This window comes from Rhinolophus ferrumequinum, chromosome 26 (genome assembly GCF_004115265.2).
Source record: "Rhinolophus ferrumequinum isolate MPI-CBG mRhiFer1 chromosome 26, mRhiFer1_v1.p, whole genome shotgun sequence".
Lineage (NCBI taxonomy): Eukaryota > Metazoa > Chordata > Mammalia > Chiroptera > Rhinolophidae > Rhinolophus > Rhinolophus ferrumequinum.
In genome coordinates this window covers 10,542,000-10,559,927 of record NC_046309.1, presented here as the reverse complement: position 1 = coordinate 10,559,927, position 17,928 = coordinate 10,542,000, and the positions used below count along the sequence as shown (strand labels likewise).

The following is a 17,928-nucleotide window of genomic DNA, read 5'->3' as shown; positions in this document are numbered from 1 at the left end:
CAACTCTGTGCTTTGATCTGTGCCATTTTGTATAGGTAACGAGCATCTACAGATTTTTGGTATCCACTGGGGGTCCTAATCTCCCACAGATATTTGGTAGAGTCAAGTTATATTCGGATTTCCAACTGCACCGGTGTGTGTGTGTGTGTGTGTGTTGGTGCCTCTAACCCCTATATTGTTCAGGCGTCAACTGTATAAATGGTCCATAGGTACTTATGTCATTGTATAATAAATATAAAACAAAAATGTCTTACATAGTAATTAGGACTCATAAACACCAGAAGATCTTTATTTTACTTTGTTTATGGATGAGTAGTCTCCCTGGGATCTCTTGATTATATATTCAACATTAAGCATAATCAGGAAGAGAGCCTATATGTAGCCCATGAGATTTCTAGTGTCTGTCTGTCTCTTTGTACTGGGGCATATTGAATTATTTTTCTGTCATTAGTCTTCTAGACTTGTTTGTCATGTGCTTTGCTTTTACTAATCTCAGCTTTCCCACCCATCTTTTGGTATAAAGGTCTACTTCTCTGACCCTTCTGTTTTGGTCTCCTTGTTGTCTTCCCTCTGTTCTCTTACTTTCCATTCGGAAGAGCAGAGTGAGGAGATCACCTAGGACTAACCTTCAGGAATTCTGATAGGTAATGACTATTAGAGAAGCATGAACCGACAAGGGAGGCTGAGAAGAGGTAGGAGAAAACTAGGAAAAAGTAATATCATGGAAGCCAAGGAGAGAAAGTATTAACAAAGACAGCAGTGTTTCTTGTCATGCTCCTGCAAGGTCAGGTAAGAGGCCCAAAACATTTTTAGGGTTAGAAATGTAGCAGTCATGCAAAAACATGTTTTAGTAGAGAGGCAGAAGGGAAAACCATATTGGGGTGGGTTGAACGTGGATGGTAGGTAAAGAGATTTAGATGGAAAGTGCAGACAACTCTGTAGAGAAGTTTACTTCTGAAGGGGAGGAGAGAGAGAAGGCAATATCTGGGGAGAAAAAAGTACCATGTTGAGGATTTCTTTATTTTCCTTTTTGTAAATAAGAAAGGCTTAAGCATGTATAAATGAAAGTGGAAAGGATCTACTCAAGTGAGCTATTGAATATAACGAAAGGAGATCTGTGAGCGTGGGAAGCTTCTGAGAAGGCAGGAAAGAATTGATCCAAGGCACAGGTGGAGAAATTGGTGATTTTGGATAGGAGAGACATTTTATTATGAACAGGCAAGAAGGCAAGAATCGGTGTAAATATAGGTTTGTCTGTGTGTTCACAAAGTGGATGGCGTTTCCCAATGAAATGGAGTACCATACCAGATCATGTCGAAGCCCATTTCCTGCTAGAGATTACAAATTTATAGTGATACTTGTCTGCCTTCTTACAATGCTTCTCAGCACCTCTCTGAAAAAGAGTATTTTAGGGCAGTGCTGCTCAAAGTGTGGTCCACAGATTGTTAATATGGGGTCTGAAATGAGACAAAGAGTTTGCCACAGGAAAGTTTGAGTGAGCTGGGACAGGCCGGCGCCTGAGGTTCTTGCGAATAATTCTGTGAAAGAACAGAGCCCTACACTGAGAAAACTGCTGCAAATAAACACAAGTTGACCAGGGTAGGAATTTAGGGGTACAGAAGAGAAAAGGCTCAGATAATGTGGGGGGGGCACTGGAGGAGGCAGAGCTCAGACAGTCTTAGAGAAGTGTATACGCTAAGGTACTAGAGGTTTGAGTACTTTGTGGGGAAAAGACGAAAGGAAACCCTAAAAGTCTGAATCCAGGAAAGCAATCTTAGCCTGTTATAACTCCTACGTAGGAAATTGCTATTACAAGGGCAGGAAAACCCATTCTACAGTAACGTGAATTATAGAAAGACCAAGTTGTCGGCTATCTTCATTAGATCTGTTATTCAGAGGATTGTTGTCCCCTTTTTTTCTTATAACATCTTTGGTGTGAAACCATAGTACTTTCTATAAGTCTGTTATCAGACTTTGTTGGAGAAGGCGCAGCCCTGGCTCACGCTTTGGTGTTCTAACATCCCCAGCGGGAAAATTCTTCCTTGCCCACTCTGTCTCATCCGTAGAGGAATACAGAGCATATCTTTCTATCAGATTTGCCATTATATCTATATTCTTTAGAGTTCTCTCCACCTGCTAGCCAGCCCTCGTTAACCCGATCCTTTGATGTGGTTAATAATTAACCTATGTTAAACTTACTTTTTTTCAAACTTAATGTGTGGTTTCTCTCTCCTTATTGGATCCAGACTGATGCATCAGTTTTGGCAAAAGTGATGTGTCCTTGTCAGTGCTTTACATTAGGAAACATCTCATTCTGTTCCATTATTGTTAGTGTTGGCTTTGGTCGCTTATTTACGGCAGCGGTGAACTGCCAGAATTCTCCACTCTACAGATATCTCCACCTCCCACTCCAGTAATTAATAGGTAACTTCCTGGGAGATGCCCTGGGGTTTGTATGAATATTCTGTTCCCCAAAACCTTATATTGGCATCCACTGATGATTGTTGCCTTCATCTGTTATTACTGTGATGTTGCAAAATGATGACTTTTCTGTTTTTTAATTGGTAGTCTACTGTATGGGTGACATTTTCCTTTTTCATTATGGGCTGATGAAATTTGTAAAATTTAATATATTATCCATTCCTTTCATTATTGTGATAATCAAATTGTTCCCATTTGGGCAGTAGGAGCCCCTTCAAGATGACATCTTGTCCTTGGGCAGGCCCCTATTTTTGAGCACTTCTTACTTATCATCTGGCAAAACAGTGTCTAGATTCATCTTGTACTTGTTCTGCGCTATCCTGGGTCATTTCTCCCAGGAACCCCAATTCCTTAGTTTAATGAAGTCCAATTTATCTTTTACGAATTTTTCTTTTGTGCTGTATCTAAGAAATACTTACCTAACATAGACATTTTCTCCTTGAAGTTTCATAGTTTTACGTTTTACATTTAGGTCTATGATCCATTTTGGATTAATTTTATATGTCATTACGAAGTATGGATTCGAGTTCATTTTCCATATATGAAATATATGGAATATTTAATTTTTCCACCACTGCTGTTGAAAAGGCTGTCCTTTCTCTACTGCACTGCCTTGGTCAAATATCAGTTATCCATATCTGTCTGGCTTATTTGTGGGCTCTTTGTTCTGTTCCGTTTATTTGTCTTTATGTCAATACCATGCTGTTGAATCAGTGTGTCAATGCCAAAAGCTCTTCTGCCAGGAAGACAACAGGGAGGATGTTGTGCAGGGAATTCTGATGTCTGACTGTAGAACTGAATGTGATGGTGGGTTGTGGGGTAGGGTAACAAAGCAGCCTGTACTTGCTCTACGCTCTGCCAATGTAGATATAGTACAGCCATTCAGGAACTTGTGGAATGAGAGTTCACACGAATCTTGCATGAGGAAGCTACTAGAGAATAAATTTCAGACAACCAAGAAATGGTTTAATAGGATCATCGATTGCCTTATAAAAATTCATCAGGGAATCAAAGGATATTATTACTTTAAAGGGATGCAGGGGGAATACGGTGTAAGGATGGTATGAAGGGAAGAAAGTTAATTTTTTTTTTTTAAGTAGTGAAAAAGCAGTTTATTAGAAGAAAAAGTACACTTCAAAGAAATAGAAGTGGGCCCGAGCAGAAAACAGTGGCTCAAGGGCCATTATTAGAAGAGAAAGTACACTCCGAAGAGTTTGGAGCGAGCCCTGTGCAAAGGCAAGTCTCAAGAGACTCAAAGGCCAGGAGTTAATTTCTGTATTGCTTATACTAGGGAACAGACAGTATCTAATAAAGAGAAGGCAAAGGTTACATAAAGGTATTAGTATAAAGATAACCATTAGGACAAAAATCCAAACCTTTCTAGGTAGATGTTAAAAGAAATTGGGGGGGGGAGCGGGGGGAAGGGAACAAAGGAAACAAACAATGAAATAATTTATAGATTATAACAGAATTGAGATCATATCAGTCATATCGGTAACTGGGTTAACTGGCCTATTAAGAGAAAAAAAATTTTTTTCAGCTTAACATAACAAAATCCAACTCTGTGCTCAATGCAAACGATATAAATATAAAACTGAAAGACTCAGGAAGGTTAAGAATAGAGGTTAGGCAAAGAAAATGCCAGACAAATCAAATAAAACGAAAACAGAGGTCACTATTTTCATGTTGCACAAAGTAGGATTCAGGCTAGAAATCATTAAAGAGGCAGGACACATTATAGGCCTACAAGCTTTAAGTCTCAATGAAGATGTATTATTGGTACAGGGATATTAATGATAACTTTGGTTTTTTTTTTATAACTTTTGTTTTTAAAATAAGTTTCAGGAGAGTCAATAAGACTTGGAAATAAATTAGTAATAGAAGACTTAAATGCTCTCTGTTAAAGATAGATCAAGTGGGCAAACATTTTATAAGGCTATTGAAGACCTAAATAATACAGCAACATGTGGATCCCATGGTTGTCTATTGCATATGAGAGAATACATCTTCTTTGCAAATGAACCCGGAACACTGAAGAGAAATGATTATTGACATATAAAGAAAACTCCCCGAAATTTCCCCCTAAAATACACAGCGTTTTGGCTTTTTTTTTTTTTTGAGTAAAAATCGAAAGTTTAAAAAATTCAAAAAGGCCCTTCCATCTGGAAACTTAACAAACGTGCTCCCAAACAACTCATGACTTAAAGTGAAAACACAAACATAATTGCTAGATTTCTTGACAAATCAGAACCAAGAGGTTACAGTAGGGGTCAGTTAACCTTTTTTATAGAAGGATAGATAGTAAATATTTTTGGCCCATATAGTCTCTGATTTCAACTTTTACACTCTTCTGTAGTAGCATAAAAGCAACCAGACAATATATAAATGAATATGGCTGTGTTCCAATAAAACTTTATTTACAAAAACAGGTGGCATGTTGGATAATGGTTCATGAACTATAGTTTGCCAACATCTGTGTTTAGCCAAAGCAATCATGAGAGAATTCTTAGCATCCCATCAGTGAAAATATTCAAGAAAGTAGAAAAGCAACAAAATAAACCAAAAGAATGCAAAAGGAAAGATTTATAATGATAAAGGTAATAATGAGTTTTAGATAACAGAAAAATAGAACAAATACATCAAAATTTTGGTTCTTTGAAGTTTTTTTGTCTGTCAAACAGCTCATTAGCTAACTGAATTTTTAAAAAGTAGAAACCTTAAATACAATGAGAAAGTAACCATTAAGCAGAAAATTTAAATATTTCTTATAAGATAACCTTGTGAAAATAGATTTGAAAAATGATAATGTAAAGAGTCATTTTATAAGAAATCAGTTTGTCACAACTGACCCCAGAAGAGAGGCAATTTAAGAAGACCAATTTTCATAGAAGAAATGGCGAATATTACAAAATGGCTCTCCACAAAAGTTCCAAGCCCAGTTGGATTTATAGTGGAGGTCCAATGAAACAGATAATCTCAGTGCTACTTCAGTTGTTTCAACATATAGAAAAAGAAGGTAAATTTCTAACTTCTTTATGAAGCGTTTATAACATCAGTACTAAAGCCTAGAAAATATTTCACAGCTACACAGAACTACAGATCAGTGTCGTTAATGAATATTAATATAAAACTGAAAACAACAATATCAGTAACAAGAAATAAGTAGGAGAGAGAGAAAACATTTATATTTAAAAAAGAAACGATAAAAAGTTAAAAATGGCTACCAATGGAGGCAGGAGAGACTAGAGAAAGGATTAGGGCGGTAAACTAGACCCAGGTGATGTAACTTCTATTCCAGTATTGATTTTGGAACGTTATAAATATGTTATATAACAAATAAAAACTAAAGTAGTAGCCCCTACCTTCCCCCCACAAAAACCACCCTGAAATAATGAACATTATATATAATCAACTAGGTGGTTTTACTAACATAGTAAAGGAGTTTTTCAGCCAATTTAAAATCACAATATTAATCACAATATTAATATTAACCTAGTATACTATATCCGGAACACAAAAAGGAATCTTATATTTCATGAAGTGGCCTAGTTTTAGGTTTATATTGATATGGTTACTTTGAAACTAGATTTCATGTGGCATAGAGCAAATAGATAATTTATGTTAATGTCATTAGACGAAGGCATTCCCAGGATAATGATGAGGGAAAGTCCAGGGTGTGGGAGCTTGCAGCAGGCAGAGAAAGCCTGGAGCTGGAGGAACGACTTCAGGTTTCAGAGACTGCATCTGAGTAAACGTAAAATTCATAGATTACTTGATAGTTTTGAACTTATTAAAAGGGACTTACAATTCCGTTGGAAAGTTTGGGGCCAATTGAGTGATGAATACCTGAAGAGTAAGCAAAGAAAAACATGCAGGAACTGTTAATTACTAAGAACAAAATCAATAGAGAAAGGAAATATAATTGTAATAGGCTCTGTGGCTCAGTTGTGAATATTATTAAATGTTCATAATGGTTTGATTTAATGGGAAACTAATAGAAATAAATGTTAGGAGGATGAAGAGGGAAAGAGGGTTAGACTGGACTTATCCATCATCTTCTATTGTACAGTTGAACAGGGAACTAACTCTGTTTTTTAAATAATGTATTAGTAAAATTAAAATTGTTAGAAGTATGTTGATTAATAGGTCAGGGCAAATTAAATTATTCTGGAAGTAGATAACAATCTCTCAAAATCATACCCACAGCAGTATTTAGTTAGTAAAGCTTGGCTTATTATAAAGTAATATTTAAATCCCAAGGGTTTTTTTTACTGAAAAGTAGAATACTTGGTCGGTAAGGTATATGAATCTTCTTTACCAATCCTCGTATACCAACCAGATGTGGATGCTCACCACCGTTTGGAGTCATCACTGTTTTTAGTTTTGGGAAATCTGGTGGATGTTTTTCTTTGGATCTGATGTGCTTTCCCCCAAGTACCAGTTAGGTTGAGCACTTTTCATATGCATATTTACCATTTGGATTTCAGCTATTGTGAAGTGCATGCTCCAGTCTTCTTTTCCATCTTTCTGTTGGGTTGTTTATTAATTTAGTAAGAGTTTTTTTATATTCTAGATATCTTCTCTCATTTCTATTTCTCTCAACATTTTTTTTTGAATAGGGCATTTGAACCAAACAATTTTATGAATCTTACTTTGTGGTTAGTGCTTTAGTTTTACTAAGAATCTTTCCATACTTATTTTCCTATAAAAGCTTTATAGTTTTGCCCTTTACATTTAGATTTTTGTTTCAACTGCAGTTGATTTATATAGCAATAGGTGTGGAGTCTACTTTCATTTTTTGCCAGCTGTCCCAGCACCATTACTGAAAATACCGTTCTTTTCCCAATGCACTGCCATCGATAGCAGTTACTAGATATTTATATATGCATGAGTCTATTTCTCAGCACTTAGTCTCCGATTCTGATCTGTCAGTCTATCTGCCACTCCCTGAATCAATGCCATGCTCTCTTAATCACTGTGTCTTTACAATAGGTTTTGATAGTTGGTAAAGTGGGTCCTAATGTAGTCCCCACCCCCACCACTTGGAGTTATTCTTCAGAAACCCTTGACTATTTTTAGCTGTTTGAGTTACTAAATAAATTTTAGAATCCACTTTCAAGTTCCACAAAAAAACCTGAGAGGATATTGATTTTGATAAATTGTTAGATCAATTTGGGGAGAATTTATGTTTGTAATGTTAAGTTTTCTAATCCCTAGATGTGCTATTACATTTCTTATTATGTTTTCTTTAGTGACTCATCGAACACTTATAATTATTTCCATAGGGATTTTGAGCATATTCTTTTGGGAATTTTCCTAGGTGATAGTTTTTGGTGCTGTTATAAATGTCCTATTTTAATTTTATTTTTACCTTTCTATTCCTGGTAAATAATTTTTACCTTTTTGTTCATGGTGGAAACAAATATGTTTAAATATTTCTTTCTTTTCAATAACTTTGTTGACTGATACTAACTCTAATAATGTCACTGTAGCTTAGTTTGGCTCTTCTACATATATAGTATCATCTACATGTAATCATATAATATCTGTGAATCACAACACTTTTTATTTCATCATTCTAATCCTTAAACCTTTTCCTTTCCTTGATTTACTGTTCTGCATAAAATCTCCAGTACATTGTTGAATGAAAGTACCATTGGACATCTTTGTCTTGTTCCTGAGCTCAGAGAAAACTTGAAAGATTATACCATTAAATATGAACTTTGCTGTCGGGTTTTTATAGATATCTTTTATAAGAATGTTGTTTTGATATCTTAAACATATAATAAACATTTAATATACTGTATTGCTTTAATAGCTTACTATTCACCCCATTGGTGAGGGTGAGATTCCCACCCTTGGGTTAAGAATGGCTCAACACAACACCCAACACTGGACAGATGAGATTGACAGCAATTTATTAGTCACATATGGTCAGGCCTGGCGAGGAGGACACCACATGCCATGCAAGGCCACGTGGGGGTTGCATTTGGGGCAGAATAAAGAACCAGGTACTGTGAGAGGCAGGCTTTGTATGTACTGGGACGGAAGTGAGGTGCTCCCTGGTTCCCACAGGGATGTGATTGGCTTGTTTGAATAATACTGTAAGCGGGCAGGAAATTGAAACCCTCTGTTCAAGGATAAGCAGAAACTGTGCCTGGTCCTGTTGATAAAGGAAGGGGTATTTTGTTAGGGGACCTTATCTGTGGGAGGACAGAGTGGAGGGGAACTTGTGGGGAGGCTCTTGAGGCCCTCCCAATTTTATCAGAATTGAGGCAGCATATATTGAGCCGTAATTTTATGCCTTAAACCAGCCCATTTATCCATAATAGCCACAAAAGGTTTTTTTTCTTTAAAATCATGAGTAGATTTTTTAAAAACAATCAAACACCTTTTCTGTATCTAGTGAGGGGATAATGTTTTAATCTGTTATGTGGTGAATTCAAAGAATTGATTTCCTAATAATAACAACAAAATGATCGTGCATTCCTAAGGAGACATCTATGTAGTGATGGTATATTATCCTTTTTACATGTTGCAGAATTTGGTTTGCTAATATTTTATGGTTTTTGCTTCTATGTTTATGAGTTATATGGCCTGTGATTTTCCTTTTTGTACTATGAGTTTTCCTGCAGTTATGTGGGCTTCATAAAATGAAGAGCAGAGTGCTACCTTTTTCAATTCTCTGAAAGAATTTTTGTCAGACTGGAATTAAAGTATTTCTTTCTTGATACATGATAGCAATCAGGGCTCGGGTTTTTCTTGGCAGGAAGATTTTTGACTCCTGATTCAATTTTAGAGGCTTATCAATAAGACTCTTCAGGTTTTCTGTTTCACTTCGGACACTATGGTAGTTTCACTTTTTTCTAGTAATTTGTATATTTCACATACATTTTTAATTTTATCGATACAAGTAGTTCATTACAACCGCGCACTAATTCTTCATATCTGTATCATCTAAAGTTACGATACCCTCTTTCATTCCAGGTGCTGGTTTTATGGTGTGTGCTCTGCCATCTTGCGTTCGTGCACGTGTTCCCTCCTTCCCCACCTGCCTTTCCTCCTCTCTCTCCCCCCCCACCTCCCTCCCACTAGAGGTTTTCAATTTTATTAGTTTCTTTGAAGAACTATAAGGCTTCTGTTCAATTTTATTGATTTTATTTTTCTACTTTCTTTGGGTTTATTTTACTATGCATTATCAACTTTTAGAATAGTTTTTTTTTGTGGTAAAATATACATAACAAAATTGATCATTTCCACCATTTTTGAGTGTACAATTCTGCGGCATTAAGTACATTTACAAGGTGGGTAACTAACCATCACCACTATTTTCAGAACTTTTTCATCATCCTAAACTGAAACGCTTTACTCATTTCAGCAATAACTTACCTTCCCCTTCCCTGGCCCCTGGTAATTCTCTGTCCTTATGAATTTCCCTATTCTAGATACCTCATGTAAGTGTAATTATATTTGTTCTTTTTTGTCTAGCTTATTTTATTTAGTGTAATATTTTCAAGGTTTATCCATGCTGTAGCATATAAAAAGAATTTCATTTTTATGGCTTATTAATATTCCATTTTATGGATACAGCCCCTTTTGTTTATCCATTCATGTGTTGATGGACACTTGGGTTATTTCCACCTTTTGGCTTGCGCGAGTAATGCTACTATGAATATTGGTGTACAAGTATCTGTTTTAGTCCTTGTTTTCAATTCTGTTGGGTTTATACTTAGCAGTATAATTTTCAGATCATATAGTTTTCTATGTTTAACTTTTTGAGGAGCTACCAAACTGTTTTCCACACAGGCTACACCATTTTACATCTCACCAGCAATGTACAGGAATCTAATTTCTCCACATCGTCAGCAACACTTGTTTTCCTTTTTTCAAAATTGATAATAGCCCTCCTTGTGAATGTGAAGTTGAGATAAGAACGTCATAGGCAATCAGGGATAGGACCACAGTGGAGGACGTCAAGGCCAAAGAGAACAGTTGCAAAGTAGCTGACAGGAAAATGTAGAGAAGGGAACTGGGTGGGAGGGCCTACCACACCAAACTGTGGAGTCAACCAAGACACCAGCCCAGGTACAGGGGGGCCAGTCAGCTTCTGGTAAACAACTTCAAGATTGTAGACTCAAGGACATATAGTCCCCGACACAGCTTAGCCTGTGGGGCATTCCATTTTCGGATCCCCCCTCTCTGGAGAGCTTTTCTCTTGCGCTTTACAATAAAACTGTGTGCTCCTTAAATTTGCCTCTCCGATCTGCGGTCCATTCCTTGGCGACTGCGAGATCACAATCCCGGAAACACCCCAGACACAGGATCCTATAGCAAAGTGGTATTTTATTGTGGTTTTGACAAATGATGAGGGTCATTTCATGTGCTTATTGGCTGTTTGTATATCTTCTTTGGAGAAATGTCTATTAGCCCATTTTTGAATTTCTGTTGTTGAGTTGTAGGGGTTCTGTATATATTCTAGATATTAAATCCTTATCAGTACATGATTTGCAAATATTTTCATTCTTGCTGTGGGTTGTCTTTTCACCCACTTGATGTATAATAGTTTTAAATTTAGATGAAGTCAAAGTGACATCACCAAAATGGCAGAGTAGGACTCTAGGGTCATTGAAACAATCAATAAACTGGAAAAAATGACCAGAATCAACTATTTCAGAATCTGGACCTTGATCAGACACTTGAAAGAACTAGTGGAGTGCTTGATAAAAGGAGAGACTGCTGCTCTTTGGTAAAAGGGCTCCAGAAATTTGGGGTTGCATGTTTTGGTTAGTCTGTGAGATCCCTTAGGGCTGGATCCTGTTTGCCGAGACTTAAGGAGACTACCTCCTTCCTCTTTTGGAGCCAGACATTTAAGAAAATCTTTGTTAGGCTACTGGCTGGTCACCAGGTAGCATGGAACATAAACTTAAGTGACCACACTCAACAAGGAATACATACCAATTTTGCAGAATAGCTTGGAAAAGTCACAAATGGACTGCTCCAGCTATCAACAAGCAAAAATTAGTAATCCCCGAGGAGTGGGGAAAATTTGAGTTCTAGAGTTACCATAATAACCAGATCGCTTTGAGTTTATCTTGCTTGGAGTTTGGTGAGATTCCTGGATACGTAGAGTCGTGTTTTTCATCAAATTTAGGAAGCCATTATTCAAATATTTGCCCCTTTAGCTCTGCCTCTTCTGGGATTCCCATGGTGTGGGATACCATCAAACATACATATACAAGTCCCTCAAGTTCTGTTCATTTTTCTTCATTCTTTTTTTATTCTACTCAGACTGGATAATTTCAATTGCCTTATCTTCAGGTTTGCTGATTCTTTTTACGTCCTGTTCAAATCTGCCATTTCTGTCAAATTCTGTTTTCCTATGAATGAGCTATGTTTCCTGGTTTCTCTGTATGCTTTGTAATTTTTTGTTGAGAACTGGACATTTTGAGTATTGTGGTAACTCTGGAAATCAAATTCTTCTCCTCCTCAGGGATTGATTTTGTTTCCTGTTGAGGTCTTCAGTTTTCTCTTTGTATAGTGACTTTTCCAAACTATTTTTGCAAATCCTTTCTTGCGTGTGTTACTGATATATTATCTTGGCACTCAGCCTGTAACATCTCAGAGGTTTCTTTAAATGTGTAGGGTTTTTTTGGTCTGTTTTGTTTGTTTGTTTGTTTTAAGTGTATATACCTATTTAAATGTTCTGATAGATGCCACCAGAGAATCTCCTGTAGCCTGAGGGAGCTGAATAAAGTCAAACATCCCAGCTGGCCCTCAGGGTACCCCCATACTAACCAAATCACACATCCCCAAAATTTTAGAGTACAAAGTCCTTATTGCCCACCTGGTACCAGCAAGCCACTTTAGGAAAGCCAGCAGCTGTCCGCACATTGCAGCAGGATTAAGGAATTGGGGCATGGTAGCTAGTTCATGCAAGCAGCTTTCTTACCAAAGTTCAGCAGCCTCTCCTGTTACTAAGCATTTCTCTGGTTGCTGTAAATGTCGGAGTGAGTGCTAGGGTTCTGAAATAGTTTTTTTCCAGCTTAATGGTTGTATTGCTGGAGGGCCCAATCCCTGAAGCTGTCATGTTTTATGACATCATTTGCTGCCATTTTTGCTGCTATTCTAGTTCCTCATAAAATTTCAGGATAAATGGGTAATTCTTTCTTTTTAGTTAATTTTTAGAGATGCAGTTAGGGTCATTGTCTCTGCCATTGGTGGCAAGGGATTTGTTTGTTGAGTATCCTATGAACTCATAGATTTAAAAAAGAATATTGAATGCATTTTAATCAGTCATTATTCCTTTTGCCTTTCAAATTTTCTAAATTTGCTGCAACCCTCTTTCTCTTTAACTGTTCCTTGCCTTCTAGGCGTAACCATCTATCCCAGTCTCACTATGTATGCACCATAAGTCTGCCACAGATTGGGAATCAACAGTTTTTTCCCTTTAATGGGGAAAGGGTGTTTAGAAACCAAATAACCAGGATGCTCCTGCGATGTGATCACTTCTAAGCCTTTTGAGACTGGACAGAATTAGGAAATACGTTTTTAGAAATTCATTTGTGTGTATTGATATTTCTAAGTCAGTTTTACACTTCAAGATTTTTATTTAACTTTTTTGATTTCACATTGTATTTCTTATTCTACTGATAACGTTTGCTCTAATAACACAATTAATGTTTATTTAAACCAGCCATTAACTAAATTGTTTCCTTTATCTGCAGAAAATTTATTACTTTCATAACACTACCAATATTATTCTTAATAAATTCTACCTAATGTAGCTTAAAATTGCTTTGCAGTTTTTACTTAAAAAAAACACGTAAAAACTGACAGTATACTTAATACAGATGCAAATAGCATTTTCCTGATGGAAAAGATGTTAAACCTTAATAAGGAGTATACAAATGAAAATTATACCAAGATAAGTATTTTTCACCTATCAGGCAAAAATCCAAAAGTTTGTTAACGTAATCAATTTATGAGACTTTGAGGAACTAAGTATTGCCATACATTTCTAATGAGGGTACATTTGGCAATTTCTAACAGAATTGCAGATTCCTTTACCCTTTAACCCACAGACCCCCTTCTAGGAATCTATTTTAAGGGTACACCTGCTATGAGTATAAAGTGATGTGTAGATAAAATTATTCATTATGTCATTTGTAATAGCAAAAAATTGGAAATAGAATTTATTGATAAGGAGTGGTTGCCAGGATATACTGTTAAATGAACAAAAGCAAGCTACGTTACTGTGTGCATAATTTACTATTTTTTGTACATGAAAATGTAAATATATTTGCAAAAAGAACTTCTGGAGAGAGAAAAAGAAAAACATTACTGGAAGGATAAGCCAACAACATGGTTTAATAAAAACGGTTATCTATAGGGAAGTGGTGTAGAAGGAAATGAAATGGGTAGAAGGACAGCGATAGAAGTGAAATCCGATATACTTTTGAATGCAGTTTTTGAGTTTTGAACCATGTAAATGTTTCACATATTCAAAAATTATTTTGAATTTTTAGTTTATAACTAAATAATAATATTTAATAACATAATTAAATATATTAATAACATAATATAATTAATGTTAATATAATAATTAATATTAATTATAAACTTATAACTAAATAATATTTAGTTTATAACAAATAAAAGCATAAATTCTAAAACTGTAAATGAACTAGTGAACCTAAAAAATATCAACTTGGCAACATAACAGTATATTGTTGGATTTCATTATCCAGTGTGACAGTTTATCTTTCAACTTGTGCATTTTAATTGATCTTTAAGGATATTTCAGTTGGATTTAGAGCTCTGGCAAGACAATCACTGTCTTTTATCTCTTGAAAGACGCCTTTCTACTGTCTTCTGATTTCCATTGTGGCTGATGAGAAGTAGGCTGTCAGTCTTAGTTTTGTCTTTTTTGATGATAATCCATCTTTTTCCTTTGCTTTTAAGATTTTTCTTTGGTTTTTACAGGTTTGGTGTAGGTATAATATATTTATATTTAATATATAAGATATATATAAATCTTATATAGGATTTAATATAAAGATGTAATATAATATATTTAATGTAGTTTCTTTTTAATCTACTTGGGATTCATTCATTTTGGAAAACTTGTAGGATTTATCACTTCATTTCTATAAAATTCTTACCCATTATATTTTATCCCAGTACATCCTTTTGAGACAATGATTAAATACTTGTTACATGTTCTATATATATGTATTTCTGGACTCTTCTGCTCCATTGTTTGTATTTCTGTTCTTACGTGTACCACCACCCTGTTTTGATTACTTTGATCTACAGTAAGTCTTGAAAGTAGATCACTTAAGTCTTCCAAATTTGTTAGTTTTCACGTTGCTATTCTTGGTCCTTTGCATTTTCATATCAATTTTAGGGTCCATTTGTCAGTTTCTACAAAATGCCTGCTGGGATTTTAATTGAGATTGCACTGAATCTTTAGCTCAGTTTGGGGAGAAGGAACATCTTAACCATATTTAGTGTTCCAATCCAAGAACAATGTCCCATCTATTTGAGTGATCTTTGATTTTTGTTTTGTTGTTTTCACTATACAGGTCTTACACATACTGTGTTAAAAGAATCCCTAAGTATTTCATGGTGGCTTTTTGTGTGGATGCCTTACAGTTTTTTTACAGATGATTATGTTGCCTGTAAATATATGTGTAAACAATTTACTTCTTCCTTTCCAACCTATTTGCCTTTTATTTCTTTATCTTGCCTTTTTGTACTAACTAAAACAGCTTGGAATAGATGTTGTGGGAGTGGACATCCTTGGCTTCTTCCCAATCACACCAGATAGCATTTAGTATTTCATCATTAAATATGTTATGTGTAAGATTTTCATCAATTTAGGAAGTTTCCTTCTGTCCCTAGGTTGCTGAAAGTTTTTATTCTTGCATGGATGTTGAGGTTTTCAAAGATGATGATAATGGCTTTTCTCCTTTTTTTGTTAATATTGTGAATGACTTTAATTGATTTGAATGCTCAACCAATCTTGCATTTTTGTAATAAACCCTATATAATCCTTTTTATGTATTTCTGCATTTGATTTTTTGGTATGTTGTTTATCGTTTTTGTTCATCTTTGTTCATGAGAGATATTGGTCTATGTTTTTCTTTCCTTGTAATGATTGCATCTGATTTCAGTATCAGGATAATAACTGGCCTTATCCAATGACATAGGAAGTGTTTCCTTCTTCTCTGGTTTCCTTCCGAAAGAGTTGTTTAGAGTTGGTATTATTTAAATATTTGATGGGATTTACCAGTGGAGCCCTCTAGGTCTAGACTTTTCTTTGTGGGCAGGTTTTTTAAATATAAATTCAATGTCTTTAATTGGTACAGAGCATTGTAGTTTTCTATCTCTTCTTAAGAAGATTTTGATAATTTTGTCTTTCAAAGAATCAACACTTTTAATCTAGATGATTATAATTTCCCCAATACTAATTGTTAAGGTCCGTGGACACTGTAGAAATGGCCTGTCTTATTTCTGATTTGTTGTTGTTGTTTTTCCCCTTGAACAGTCTAGCTAGAGGTTTATTACTTTTTACAATTCCCCTGAGCTCTGAACTGACTTTGGTTTTGTTGATTTTTCCCTTTATTCCTACATTCTTTTTTTTCCTCATTGCTTTCTGCTTATTTTCTTCTACTTTGAGATTAATTTGCTCTTCTTTTTGTAGCTTCTTGAGGTGGAAACTTAGATCATTGATTTTTAGACCTTTATTCATTGATACTTGGCTTATTTGGAAGTTGTTCAATTTCCAAATATTTGGGGATTTTCCAGTTCTGTCTGTCACTGATTTCTGAGTTTATCTCATTATGGTCATGAAACATATGACTATATTTTGTGTGTTTTTAGTTCTTGTAATTTATTCATACTTGTTTTATTGCCCAGCATATGTTATATCTTGATGAATATTCCATTCACACTTAAAGAACAGGCATTCTGCTATTTGTTCATTTTTTTTTTTAATATCCGGACTGATTTTCTGTCTGCTGCTGTATTGATTATTGAAAGGAGAGTTGAAATCTCCGACTATCATGTAGATTTGTCTGTTTCTCTTTTCAGTTATATCATTTTAAAAAAAATCACTTCCATTATATAATAAACACATAAGACACAAAGAAAGCCCCAAAAAGCTTTTAGTCCCAGAGTTGGTAGTTTAGATGGAATCGAAGAAAATGAGCCTTTCCAGTCTCCCAGGGAAAGAAGGGGTGAGAGGACATGGAATATGGCTGGTGAACCCAGGGCTGGGGCCACGTATGGTCTAGTTCTCTCCAAGGCAAAGCGCTGATTTCCCTTGTCACAGTCCTGGCCTTGCTCCATGGTCATCCTCCAGTTCTCAGAACTCGTCCAGTTCCCAGAATGGCCTCATCCTTCAGTTTCCTAACATTTTCACTCAGGGGAGAAAGGTCACTTACCCTGACCTGATGTCAGAGTCTCGGGAGTTGTCATCCTGCAGGATGGTGAGGGGAGATCACCCTGGTACCTTGCCGTTTAATTGCCATCTGTTGCGCTAAGAACCTGGAGATTGGGGCGTCTCAGGGTCTCTCAAGGGCTTGTCTGAGCCCTGGCTGGTCATAAGGGTTTCTGAGGGCTGTCCTGTTTCCTCCTCGGAAAACAACTGCCTGGAGGGCAGCTCTGTCTGACTTCAAGGTGGCATCTGGTCCTCAAGGGAAAACTGGGTGCCCAGAGGCATGTCCAGTTCAGAAGAGGAAGGTGCTTCTAGGGGCAGAACACACTCTGAGGGAATGTTTGATTTGGGGGCTTCGGTTTCAAATACTTCCCTCAGCTCTTTCTCCAGTGGGCTTGGGGCCTCTCCACTGCTGGTCTTCATAGGTGTCCATGCAGTGCCAAGGGCAGGAGAGCCAGGCTCTGAGTCCTGGCCTGAGGAAGACTCCACTGCTCCCTGCTGGTAGGGTGGCTGGGGAGAGCTCTGCCCCTGGATGGCAGCGTGCGGGAGGCCGACTCTAGGTCTGCCACTCGTGCAGATGCTTGTTGTGCGGTGGAGGCCGCCTGCAGTGACTGAAGCTCCACCAGGAGGGATAGGGTGGGGCAGGGCCCGGCCGTGCCGGGCAAGGAGGGGGTGCCACGCCCCAACTCTACCTTGGGGTACACAGCAGCTGGAGCCTTCCAGTTGTATCAGGTTTTACATTATGAGTTCCGAAGCGCTGTTAATTTAGTGCATGTGCATTTAGGATTACTATGTCTTCATGAGGAATTGGCCCTTTTCAGGTACACCATTCCCCCTTTATATCTGGTAAAAGTCCTTGTCCTGTAGTCTACTCTGATAGTCCTTCAGGTTTCATATGCTTGTTGTTTGAATGTGTATCTACTTCCATCCTTTTGTTTTTTAACCTATGTGTGTATTTGAATTGGGTTTCTTGCAGCTAGCTTTTAATTGGGTTTTTGTTATATACA

The 17,928-nt window shown here is 36.6% G+C and overlaps 1 protein-coding gene and 1 pseudogene across 2 annotated transcripts in view; one reads left to right on the top strand and one right to left on the bottom strand.

The window, feature by feature from the left end:
- Nucleotides 1–17,928, top strand: part of TRIM24 (tripartite motif containing 24) — an 84,968-nt gene that overhangs the window by 11,434 nt on the left and 55,606 nt on the right. The window lies entirely within an intron of this gene.
- LOC117018158 (cell division cycle-associated protein 3-like) lies at nucleotides 6,112–17,380 on the bottom strand (annotated as a pseudogene).